The 13,610-nt window shown below is 47.3% G+C and overlaps 1 pseudogene; it reads right to left on the bottom strand.

Annotated features, from left to right (window-relative positions):
* Nucleotides 1-2,957: 2,957 nt before the first annotated feature.
* On the bottom strand, nucleotides 2,958-13,606 carry LOC118675129 (annotated as a pseudogene).
* Nucleotides 13,607-13,610: the final 4 nt, after the last annotated feature.

The following is a 13,610-nucleotide window of genomic DNA, read 5'->3' as shown; positions in this document are numbered from 1 at the left end:
GGGAAGGGGGAGAGGTAGAAGAGGGTGATATAAATGGTGATGGGAGACCTGACATGGGATGGTGAACACATGATAAAATATACAGATGATGTGTTATAGAATTGTACATCTGAATCCTATATAATTTTATTAACCAGTGTCACCCCAATAAAGTCAATTAAAAAGGTGAAAAACATAACTCATCCTATCTAATAAAACAGAAACATGGTAATTGGTGTACGACCACTACCCTTCCCATTGGCTAATCAGCGAGATATGCAAATTAACTGACAGCCAAGATGGTGGTAACCGCCAACAAAGATGGTGGTTAATTTGCATACTCGCAATGATGAGAGGCAAAAGGGGAAGGACTGAAGAATGGTGATTGGCAACCCAGGCGGCAGGCAAGAGTTGGGGGGTGGGCAACGGCTGCCTTTCCCCACCCCCCAGCGGGGGATCGCCATGGGAAAGCTGGGGTTGCCGGCTGGCCTGCGGCCCTGATCGCCATGGCAATTGGAGGGCAGGAGGGACAGAGCGCAGGCCAGGCGGCAACCATGGACCCCCCGCCATGGCAACCGGAGGGCGGGAGGGCTGGGCGCAGGCCAGGCAGCAACCCCAGACCCCCACCATGGCAATCAAAGGGCGGGAGGGTGGGGAGCAGGCCAGGCAGCAACCACGGACCCCCACCATGGCGGTTGAAGGGCGGGAGGGCGGGGTGCAGGCCAGGCAGCAACCACGGACCCCCACCATGGCAATTGAAGGGCAGGAGGGCGGGGCGCAGTCCAGGCAGCAACCCCGGACCCCCGCCATGGTGATCGGAGGGCGGGAGGGCCGTGTTGCAGGCCAGGAAGCAGCCCAGACTCCCGGAACCTCTCTTAAAGGTTCTCTTAAGGCAGTTGGCGAGGGACCTCGGAGAGCCCCAGGGGGCCCTGGTGCCAGCAAAACTGAGACCCGGGGCCGCTCTCCCCAGAAGGTCCAGAGAACAGCCACTGCAGCCCGCCCCCACCCCAGCGCAAGGCATGGCACGCTGGGCCAGAGGACCCACCCCCTCCCAGAGGCCCCTGGCTTGCTCATGCAGCCCTGGTCACGTCACCGGAGCAGCTATAAGGCACAGAAAGCACCATGGACAGCCGCTTGCTCCCACTTGCATTTGCAAAGACAAGGCCGGAGGGTGTGAGGGCTGGCTCACATCTCCTTCTCCCTCCTTTTGCTCCTCCTCTGGCTGCTTAGCTCGCCCAGCTTCTTATCCAGGCTCCTCTGCAGCTGGGTCCACTTGGCCCCACTGCCAGCATACAGCACTCCCTCCCAGCTGATTCTCTGCGGGGCGTGGGCACGGGCCCTGTCCCCACAGCCATGGATCTTGGGCAGGCAGTGGCTGAGGCAGTAGCGGTGGCTGCAGTGTGGGCAGAGCAGTCCTGGATTACGAGAGGGATGTCCGACTACTGGTTTAGGCCCAATCCCTGTAAACTGGCAGGACATTTTTCGAGGGGTCCCAAATTAGAGAGGGTGCAGGCCAGGCTGAGGAGCACACCCTCCCCCGTGCACGAATTTCATGCACCGGGCCACTAGTCTATATATATAAAAGCCTAGTATGCAAATTGTTCCACTAGGACTCCAGGAGTTCAATTGCTCACTATGACATGTGCTGACCACCAGGGGGCAGCGTGGAATGAAGGAAGGCCCTGGCCGACAGCAGGAAGACCCAGATCAGCCCTGATCACCAGCCAGGCTTAGGGACCCTACCCGTGCATGAATTTCATGCACCAGGCCTCTAGTACAAATATAAAATGAACAATTGCCAAAGATTTTCTTCATCATAATAAACTACTTATCCATTATTATCCTAAATAATGAGGGAGCTAGTAAGATGGTAGTACTTGTTCAAATAAGAATTTGAGGTTCAGAGATTTAGATTATCTGAATGCTGAAATGTATTTGCTAATAGTAGCAAAATGATTAATATCATATTAAGTAATAAACTATAATATTTAGAATTATCTCTTCTACCAGATGGAAATCAATTCCATCTCTGCTGGGAAAAATTCATGCTCATTACTATGGATGGGAATCATTTGCATTGCTTGCAGACAATAATTATTGATTGACATTGTCGTTGGTTTTTCTATAAGTTAACCTCTATCTACAAAGTTGTAAGATAGTCTGTCTAATCAATATAAAGTCAATCAACTGTATATATCAACATTACAATGAAGGAGCACCCAGGATGGTTTTTTCATTATGAATTAAATTTCTTAGTATAGTATTCAACCAGAAGTGATTTTACCCCTTCTGTAAAGGACAGTTGGTAACATCTGGCAATATTTTGGGTTGTTGTAACTGAGTGGTATTTCTTACAGTGGGTAGATACTGCTGAAAACCCTATAATACACAGGAAAGTCCTCCTCCCACCCACCGTCCCCCCCCACACACAAAGAATTATCCAGACCAAAATGTCAATAGTGCTGAGGTTGAGGAAACCTGATATAGGGCTATTTCAATTTTTTAAATCTAAATTCCAAGATATGTTTTTATTTATTTTTAGTAGTTTTCCCATGGCTGGGCTAGGGGCTTAACTAGCAGAGGGGAAAAAAGAGAAGGAAGAGAGGAGAGGGGAGAGGGGGGAGCCAAGCTGGGAAAGGCCTGTGGTCAGAACAAAAACAGAGAGACTGGTAAAGCTTGTTAGCCATCAAGGACGAGGGAAACACTCGGTCTGTGCTGCCCTGCTCCTCATGGTCACTGACCAGGCAACACCATTCCCCTGACTGGGAGGTGGAACTGGGCTATATCCTCGCTTACCCTACAGGCTACACACTTCAAATACCCAGCACTGAGAATAGTGCCAGGCTACTCCCCACAAGCATGTCAAGGAGAAATCAGTCTGACTGAACTTTTAAAAATATAAGTGTTTATTAAAAACCTAACCAAGAACAAACCCTGGGACACTGGAAAATCAGTGTTTCTTCTGTAAGTCAGCAGCAATCACTGGTGTTGGCACATATGAGAAGTTACAGGTGCCTCAGTCCAAACATCAGGTCTCAAATAGTCTTCTCAAATGCTAGTGGTCAAAACTAGTCTTCAACAATTGCTCAGGTGTGTGGGTCCTGATTATTGGCATAGACGACTGTTACAGCTGGACAGCTGGCTGCCCGATGTCCACTACCACAACCTCAGCCACTCCCACAGCCTTAGAGAAGTTACACATCCTCAACCCTCCACTTGTGGGCCAGTCTCTCTGTCGCCTTCCTGCTGGCAAGCCTGGCAAAGCGCTTCTGCCCAGATCCACTGCGTCTGTACATCCATCCCTGTGATGTCCAGGACAGAGGGTGAATCTGTCGGGAGGAGGTGCTGGACCGCTGTAGTGATGTCTCACTTTCTTATTCCTGTTCTCCGTGGCATTATTCTTCCTGATAAAGGTGGCCATGGCGTCCCCCTCTCATTCTTATTCTCTCAGCATCGAATCCACATCTTTATCATCCAGACAGTGGGCTGGAGCAGGGGTGGGCAAACTTTTTGACTCGAGGGCCACAATGGGTTCTTAAACTGGACCGGAGGGCCGGAACAAAAGCATGGATGGAGTGTTTGTGTGAACGAATATAAATCCAAAGTAAACATCTACACTAATAAAAGAGAAACATGGTAATTGGCGTACAACCGCTACCCTTTTCATTGGCTAATCAGCGAGATATGCAAATTAATTGTCAGCCAAGATGGCGGACGGCAGCCAGGCAGCTTGAAACTAACATGAGGCTTGGTTGCCTCAGTGACGGAGGAAACCAACATTCCCCGCCTGTGGCTGCAGGCCTCTGAGCGGGCAGTTTAAGAAACTCTGTAACAAATACCGCCGGACTTCAGCCAGCAGATTCGCAACATTGTAAGCAAAGGCCAGAAACCTACTTTCAGCCACGGAGGCCTAAGAGCTGGAGCCTCAGAGCTAAAGCTGGCCCAGAATAAAAAAGAAAAAGAAAAAAAGGAGCAGTTGGGAGCTTCAGTGACCCACAGCCTGAAAACAGCCCTCATCCCCTCACCCAGACTGGCCAGGCACGCCAGTGGGGACCCCCACCCTGATCCAGGACACCCTTCAGGGCAAACCAGCCAGCACCCAACCGTGCACCAGGCCTCTATTCTATATAGTAAAAGGGTAATATGCCTCCCAGCACCGGGATCAGCAGAGCCATGAGGCCTCCCGGCACCGGGATAAGCGTGACAGGGAGCAGCGCCCAAACCCCCTGATCGCCCTGCGGCTCTGTGTGTGACAGGGGGTGGGGCCACAACCTCCCTATTGGCCCTGCTCTGTGTGTGACAGGGGAAGGCGCCCCAACCCCCTGATCAGCCCTGCTCTGTGGGTGATAGAAGGCGGTGCCCCAACCCCCTGATGGGCCCTCCTCTGTGTGTGACAGGGGCAGCGCCCCAACCCCCTGATTGGCCCTGCTCTGTGCGTGACAGGGTACAGAGCCCCAAACCCCCTGATGGGCTCTGCTCTGTGAGTGACAGGGGGCAGTGCCCCAACCCCCTGATTGGCCCTGCTCTGTGCGTGACCGAGGGTGGCGCCGCAACCTCCCCATTGACCCTGCCTTGAGTGTGACAGGGGAGAGTGCCCCAACCCCCCAATCGGCCCTGCTCTGAGCCCAACCAGGGCTGCACCTAGGGATTGGGCCTGCCCTCTGCCACCCGGGAGCAGGCCTAAGCCAGCAGGTCGTTATCTCCTGAGGGGTCCCAGACTATGAGAGGGCACAGGCCAGGCTGAGGGACTCCCCCTCCCCCCCGAGTGCACAAATTTTTGTGCACCGGGCCTCTAGTCATTACATAAAAGGGTACGGTCTTTTTTTTCAATAGTTTTATTCATTTCAAACGGGCTGGATCCGGCCCGCAGGCCATAGTTTGCCCACGGCTGGGCTGGAGGCTTTTCATTTTCTCTATTGCATCCTCCACATTTTGTTGCTGCTGCCGGCTCTGGACCAGCCCTTGTCCCCACTGGGCATATCGAGCATGTCTCTGAGGCCTTCTCTGCTTCTCTCCTTTGCTCTAAACTTTCCAGTTTCAAGTTTCTCTTATGACCAGACTAATCTTGAAATATGGTTTCAGCATATTGGAATTCAGCTTCAAATGCCATGTTTCTTGAATTTCTGCTGCTCTCGCTGTTTGTCAGTTAACACCAACCCAGTGCTGGCCCCAGAACACACGTGTGCAACCTTCTTTCCCTGAGGCTGAGCGCTTCAAGGTGGAGACGGGTCTGGATCGGAAGAGTTGGCCCTCTTGTTTCCTCCCTGGTGAAGAGGGGTCAGAAACTGAACTCTAGTCCTCCAGGTCTCTCTCATGGAGGTGACATATCTGAATCAGAATCCTGGGGCCCTGAACTTTGTTTCTTCCATGGAGTAGAGCCCCAGACGTGGGATCGCTCGACACACACAGAGACAGACAGGGATGGAAAGAAACGGGGGGGGGGGGGGGAGATATGAAGGGAGGGCTGCTGCTAGCTCTGGGCTGCAGGCACCGAGCTGACGTGACTTTCTCCAAATCCAGTTAGGCAGCCTGGCTGGAAGGTGCTGGGATTTCCAGCTCCCTCTCTCCCTGGAAAATGATAGAAAGGCCTCCCCAGTCCCCTGGGGAGGGGAGGGGGCAGGGTTCACCACTGAAATATATCAAGTGATGACAAGTCCTTTGGCCCAAAGAAAATAGCCCGGAGAAGCCCAGCTAGTTCTCACAACAGCACCATGTCTTCCAGTGCGAACTATCTGGTGGTTGTGGTTGGTTTGGATGGCTTCCTGGGGAAGTGCAAGTGGCCCTGGCTCAAGAGATGCACTCAGGCCTCTGTGCGTCTGTGGGCGTGTGCACCTGCGCACGTGTGGTGTGAACGTGTGTGTGTGTGTGTGTGTGTGTGTGTGTGTGTGTGTTGCTGTTTGTGGCTCAGAATGAAGGACAGGTTCTGACTCCACCACCCTCACCAACATGGGTGCTGACAGTTTCCATTTGCATAGCAGTGCCTTCCCGTCTTCACGTTGATGCCCTCATCTGCACATCCAACCCCAGGAGATGGGCACTGAGACAGTTTTATAGAGGAAGAAACAGCCGCTCACAGAGGTCCCTTCAGGACACAAGCTGGGACGCGGTGGCCAGGACTGGTGCCCAGCCTCTAGGATCGGAGCCTCTGCTCTTTCCTCCACATGCAGCAGGCACATCCTGCCAGGCACTCGGCTCAGAAATAAGAGGGTACCTGTGCGCGCAGAAAAGAGGATTCATGAGCTAGAATTTAGCTTTGTCGGGAATACACAGACTGAAGCATGGAAAGGACATGGGATGGAAAATACAGAGAAAGAACATTAGAGAAACGTGAGGCACTGTGTAAAAGTGTAACACGTGTGAGATTCCAGTCTTGGGAGGAAAGGAGAGGATAAAACAGAAGTGATACCTGAGAAACCAAGATGGCGGCATAGGATAACGCCGGAAATTGCTGCCTCGAACAACCAATTCAAGGGTACACCTAAAAGACGGAATGGACATCATCCAGAACCACAGGAAGGCTGGCTGAGTGGAAATTCTACAACTAGGAGGAAAGAGAATATCATACCCAGACTCAGAGGGGGCGCAGTGCTGAAGTGAAATACTCAGGTGCGGAGTGCACGCGGAGCGGGCTGGAGGCAGAGCACGCGGTTGTTGTTTTCAATCGGGAGGGCATTTCAGACTCTGAGCTCCAGATCCGGGCGAGTCTCTAGGGACCCAGACTCAAACGGGAGAAGCGGGACTGTCTGGCTTCGGTCAGAACTCGAAGGCAGCTTTCTCTTCGAGGTTTGCAGCGGTTGCTGGGACTCTGTGAGGCAGAGCCTCTAGGGACAGAACTGAGAGCATCCATAACTGCTGGCTCCGCCAGCCCTGTTTGATCCTGAGTGACCCGCCCCGCCCAAGCCCTGCACAGAGCCATTTGCCGGATAGCCTCAGGCAAAGGCTAGATTAGCACCTCCCCAGAGGACAGAAGTTTTCCCACTGCAGACACAGCTGACTCTCACAGCCACTTGACCTGGAGGTCAAATCCCCCCAGTATTAACTACAACAATCAAGGCTTAACTACAACAAGACTGTGCACAAAGACCACTAGGGGGTGCACCAAGAAAGCATAAAAAAAAATGCAGAGACAAAGAAACAGGCCAAATTTTCAATGGAAGATATAGAGTTCAGAACCACACTTTTAAGGTCTCTCAAGAACTGTCTAGAAGCTGCCGATAAACTTAATGAGATCTACAAGAAATCTAATGAGACCCTCGATGTTATGATAAAGAACCAACTAGAAATTAAGCATACACAGACTGAAATAAAGAATACTATACAGACTCCCAACAGCAGACCAGAGGAGCGCAAGAATCAAGGCAAAGATTTGAAATGCAAAGAAGCAAAAAACACCCAACTGGAAAAGCAAAATGAAAAAAGAATACGAAAATAGTGTAAGGAGCCTCTGGGACAGCTTCAAGCGTACCAACATCAGAATTATAGGGGTGCCAGAAGATGAGAGAGACCAAGATATTGAAAACCTATTTGAAGAAATAATGACAGAAAACTTCCCCCACCTGGTGAAAGAAATAGACTTACAGGTCCAGGAAGCGCAGAGAACCCCAAACAAAAGGAATCCAAAGAGGAACACACCAAGACACATCATAATTAAAATGCCAAGAGCAAAGGACAAAGAGAGAATCTTAAAAGCAGCAAGAGAAAGACAATCAGTTACCTACAAGGGAATACCCATACGACTGTCAGCTGATTTCTCAACAGAAACTTTGCAGGCCAGAAGGGAATGGCAAGAAATATTCAAAGTGATGAATACCAAGAACCTACAACCAAGATTACTTTATCCAGCAAAGCTATCATTCAGAACTGAAGGTCAGATAAAGAGCTTCACAGATGCCGAAACCGGTTTGGCTCAGTGGATGGAGCGTTGGCCTGCGGACGGAAAAGTCCCAGGTTTGATTCCGGTCAAGGGCATGTACCTGGGTTGCGGGCACATCCCCAGTGGGAGATGTGCAGGAGGCAGCTGATCGATGTTTCTCTCTCATCGATGTTTCTAACTCTCTATCTCTCTCCCTTCCTCTCTGTAAAAAATCAATAAAATATATATTAAAAAAAAAAAAAGAGCTTCACAGATAAGGAAAAGCTAAAGGAGTTCATCACCACCAAGCCAGTATTATATGAAATGCTGAAAGGTATCCTTTAAGAAGAGGAAGAAGAAGAAAAAGGTAAAGATACAAATTATGAACAACAAACATGCATCTATCAACAAGTGAATCTAAGAATCAAGTGAACAAATAATCTGGTGATCATAATAGAATCAGGGACATAGAAAGGGAATGGACTGACTATTCTTGGGGGGGAAAGGGGTGTGGGAGATGCCGGAAGAGACTGGATAAAAATCGTGCACCTATGGATGAGGACAGTGGGTGGGGAGTGAGGGCAGAGGGTGGGGCGGGAACTGGGAGGAAGGGAGTTATGGGGGGAAAAAAGAGGAACAAATGTAATAATCTGAACAATAAGGATTTAATTTAAAAAAAAAAAGAAGTGATACCTGAAGAAATATAGCTGAGTGTTTCCAAAAGGCATCAAGCCTCAGACTCAAGGAGCTCTGAGAACCCCTGAGCGTTCCCTGCCAAACTGGTGAAAAATGAAATTAAAGAGAAAATGTTAAAAGTAGCCAGCAGAAAAGACACCCTTGTGTTAAATGGAGCAAGAAGACCTTTTAGAAGGGAACACGAAGGGGTATCAGGATTTCTCACCAGCTCACCCGCACTCAAAATAAACATTAAAAGTTCATCAGGCAGAGGAAAAACTATCCCCAACGAAGGGAGTAAATAGAGTAAGAATAAAGAGTGCCAAAGTAAAAGGTGGATAAAACTAAATAAATATGGACTGTTTTAAATAATATCTTGTGGGATTGAAAACATATAAACAATAGACATAATTAATAAAACAAGACGAAAGTTGTCAATGAGAACTTGCACTCCTGGAATCCAGTCTCATCTGAGACCTGGGTGAAAATAAACAAACAGAGCACCTCCCCAAATACTGTCGTGTCTACTGCCACCTAGTGGCAGCGTACAATAATAGCAGGGAAACCTAGGAGAAAAGATTTACAAGGTGTAGTAACCAAAAACCTAGTTCACATGGCAAGCTGGCATTGAGCTGTTCAATAAATACTTGTTGAATGAATAGGTCACTGCTATGTACTCTTCCTATATTTCTTTTTAAGAAAAACGCTGAAATAAAAACTGGCATCTGTTCATTATAAAGAATTCAGTAAAACATGCTGAAATCCCAAAGATGGAAGTCAAGAAAAGCACCCAGTTCCCACCAGCCAGAATAACCCAATAACATTCGGTGAACATAATTTTGGACAACTTAATACGCAAATACAAGAAGAGGAGCATGGATAATGGAAGGCAGCTATGCTAACCACTATACCACCAACACCCCAGAGCATGGATAATGAACATGTGGGTAGAGGTACTTTCATAAAACCATAACAATCATATTTCAGATACAATTTTAAATTTAATTTTACTTGAATTTCACAAAAGAAAGAGATGGTCATGGAATTGCTGAATTTATATACATCAGTGGTTCTCAACCTTCCTAATGCCGCGACCTTTTAATACAGTTCCTCATGGTGTGGTGACCCCCAACCATAAAATTATTTTTGTTGCTACTTCATGACTGTAATTTTGCTAATGTTATGAAAAGTAATGTAAATATCTGATATGCAGGATGTATTTTCATTGTTACAAATTGAACATAATTAGAGCATAGTGATTAATCACAAAAACAATATGTAATTATATATGTGTTTTCCGATGGTCTTAGGTGACTCAAAATTTTTCTGCGTGCCAACCCTAATTTTTTGAGAACATGTTACGCCTACTTGGTATCTCTTAAGATGTATGTATGTGAAGAACCTTGAAGAAATAATAAAATTCATTCGAGCAACAAAATCACAGTATATGATGATAAAAATACATTTATTTTTTAATGTATACATGTACACTGATAGTCTGACAGAAAACTTTATGGCTCTGTTTGATATTATCAGTGGGACTTTTGCTGCTGCACCACTGATGACAGAGATTTTACATCAGGTTTATATTTCATGACCTTCAGAGATATGCACGAGCTGCTACTTTCATTCCTCAGGCTACTCCTATTATGAGACTTAACAAAATTCATCACTGAGAACAAAGATTCACAAGCATATGTGGATGAAAACATGGAGAGTAACGCTGTTGCAAAGTTTATTAAACAGAAAAAAATTTCTGGAATGGTATTCCAAGTCCTCAATAGTTTGTTTTCGACACTTCTCTCTGGTACTCCTGTCTCTAATAGCTTTTTTTTTTTTCAATGTTTTCCAAGTCAACTCTAAGGTCAATAAATTTCTGCTTCCAAATTGAGCTACTCTGAAATTCAATCAACTGCATTTCAAAGTCAGCCATGTCTATCCATGAAAACATTTGTAAGTTTAGCTCCTCCAGTTTCATGCTGTCTAGAAACCTCATGAATTTTGCTGTCTCTTCCAGTTCTCTGAATTTTGCAAATCTTGAGAAGAACTGCTTAATAGTTGACTCGATGATGTTTAAAAATAGCTTTTGAAGGCTTTGACAGTCTGTTCTGTCATCTTTTGGGAGGTCTTTGATGTGCCTCTTGAGGTTTGGGAAATATCTAAATCTCTCACCATCCACGTCCCTCTTAAAGATTTCCAGTTTCTTTTCAAAAGCCTTTCTGTAACCAAACATAACATCAAATGTCTTGCCAGTTCCTTGTAATTTAACATTTAAGTCATTCATGTCTATGGTCTTTAAGATAACTTGTTATGTAAAATTTTTTAGTTATCTAAGATGCACCTACACTGAATTTATCTGAAAAATAAAAAGTCAATATTAAGAAAAAAATTGTAAATGGGATATTATAAGAGAGGGTTTCGTGTGCTGGCAAAAGTTACTGGCGTGCCATGTTTGGCACGCCTGCCAGGGGTTGCCCACCCCTGGTAGAGGCTGACTTCTTGCTGTGAAAGATGAGTCTAGTTTCCTTGTGTACTTGTTCATCTTTAATTCTATACTTAACATTTCTATGAAAACTTATGTAGGAATAATTTATGGCCTACAATTATAATGCGTTCCTCCAGAGATGATTTGTATTTGCTTTTGCCAGGCATCGGAGGCATCAGTTTGAGACCACCAGAACACAAGATCAAGACTTGAACCAGTTTGGCTCAGTGGATATAGCGTGGGCCTACAGACTGAAGGGTCCTGGATTCAATTCCGGTCAGAGGCATATTCCTGGCTTACGGATTCCATCTCCAATAGATTCTCTTTCATCATTGTTGTTTCTATCTTTCTCTCCCTCTCCCTTCCTCTCTGAAATTGATAAAAAATCCTATATAATAAAAGCCCAGCTACCATAATGGCATAATGACCAGAACGGCTGCTTGACCAGTCGCTATGAGGTGCATTGATCACTTCTCCGTCCCTCCCCCTGGCCCGCAGGCTCTGCTCACTGAATGGTGAATGGGGAACCGGGGTGGGTGGTGGCAGTGGGGTCGGGTGGGACTGGTGACTGGTGATTGGGCTGAATGGCCGACCTCTTGGTTCCCTCCCCCCTGCCCCCCTGCAGGCTATGATCAATCGCCAGATAGTGAACGGGGAACTGGGGTGGGTGGTGGCAGTGGGGTGGGTTTGGGGACTGGGGACTGGTGAGTGTGTGGAATGGCCAACCTCTTGCCCCCCCCCCCCCAGCCCGCAGACTATGATCGATCACCAGATGGTGAATGGGGGAACGGGGAACTGGGGTGGGTGGCCGCGGTGGGGCGGGACTGGGGACTGGCCAGTAGGTGGAATGGCTGACCTCTTGGTCCTTCCCCCTGACCTGCAGGCTACTATTGATCACTGGATTGTGAATGGGGAACTGAGGTAAGTGGCAGTGGTGGGGTGGGACTAGGGACTGGTGGGAGGAAGATGGCCTGAATGCAGGCTAGGCCTAGGAACCCTACCCGTGCATGATTTCATGTGCCGGGCCATATATATATATATATATATATATATATGTATGACTTGAGACAGGTAATTTAACCCCAGCAATTCCATTTCCAACTCATCCTCATCCTGAGGGTGTGGCCTTTTGAGGACCCATTATTGCACAGAAGGTCTTGGACTACATTCCCTACACATTGTGTTTTATTTATGTTTATCTTCTTTGAAGTGTAAAAGGAAGATCACAATTTCCATTTAGGTAAATGTCTCAGGGCAAAAGCATCTTCCAGTGTTTCAAGTTGGATTGCCTGTTCCCAATTGGATTATCTCCCTGGATCTTGCTTTCCAGCTTTTGGTCTGATAATTCTACCTTGCCATCTCTTAGACACTGCGTTATGGGCTGAATTGTGTGTCCCCAAAATTCATATGTTGAAACCCTAACCACCAGTACCTCAGAATGTGACTGTATTTAATCACATATTTTGGTGATTAAACATAATCACTTTAAAGAGATAAGTGAGTTAAAATGAGGCATTAGAATGTGCTCTAAACCAGTCTGCCTGGTGTCTTTATAAGAAGAAGTAATTTGGACAGATAGGGACGTACCAGGGCCATGAAGGCACGCAGAGGAAAGACCCAGGGGAGACCGAGGGAGAAAGCAACCGTTTGTAGCCAAGAAGAAAGGTCTCAGGAAGTCAACCCTGCTGACACCTGGATCCTGGACTTTTGGTCTCCACAACTGAGACAACACATTTCTGTCATTTAAGCCATCCAGTTATGACTGCCCTAGTAAACTAAAACATTAGTTTAGTCAACTTTAAAAACATTGCAATACATATATTTCAGACGTTTACTTTTTAAATATATATACATTTAGAGAGAGAGAGAGAGAGAGAGAGATTTCACAGAGGAAGGGAGAGGGAGAGAGAGAGAGAGAGAGGAGAAAGATAGAAAGATGAATGATGAGAGAAAATCATTGATCGGCTGCCTCCTGCATGCCCCCTACTGGGGATAGAGCCCGCAACCCGCGCATGTGTCCTGACCAGGAATGGAGCCATAACTCCTGGTTCATAGATCAATGCTGAGCCACACCAGCCGGGCCAGACTTTTACTTTTTAATATTGTTTTCTGAAGTGCGTTGATACAAATATCCTAGCCCACAATTACCAGAGAGGAACTCTAATTATCCTCTACTCTCCACTCTACACGCTGCTTCCCTTTTCCTCATAGCCCCTTACCATCACCTAGAATGTTATCTATTTCCCTATTTATTTATCTGTTTAATTTCACCGGAATTAATATACAAGAAAGCAGGCTGCATTTTAATAACTGCTGTAGCCTCAGATCCTGAGACAATGCGTGGCAGATCGTAGGCACTAAGGAGACAGTTGGTGAATGAATGAATGAATGAATGAATGAATGAGTGAGTGAGTGACAGAAGGGGCTTCCCCACCGGAGGAAGTGGCAGTCCACGCGGTCTCTTGGACCGCTGTCAGGAAACGCCGCAGATCCACTCGGGTGGTGCTGCCCCTGGGTCTGGAGAGTCCGCTGAGGGGCGGGCTCCCCGGCATCCAGTTTCCGGGTTTTCGCGTGCGCCCCACCATCCTGGAGCCGGCGGGCTCCTCCACCGCCATCGTG

The sequence above is a fragment of the Myotis myotis genome, unplaced genomic scaffold (genome assembly GCF_014108235.1).
Source record: "Myotis myotis isolate mMyoMyo1 unplaced genomic scaffold, mMyoMyo1.p scaffold_m19_p_2, whole genome shotgun sequence".
NCBI classification, from domain to species: Eukaryota; Metazoa; Chordata; class Mammalia; order Chiroptera; family Vespertilionidae; genus Myotis; species Myotis myotis.
This window is presented reverse-complemented; position numbering and strand designations above follow the sequence as displayed.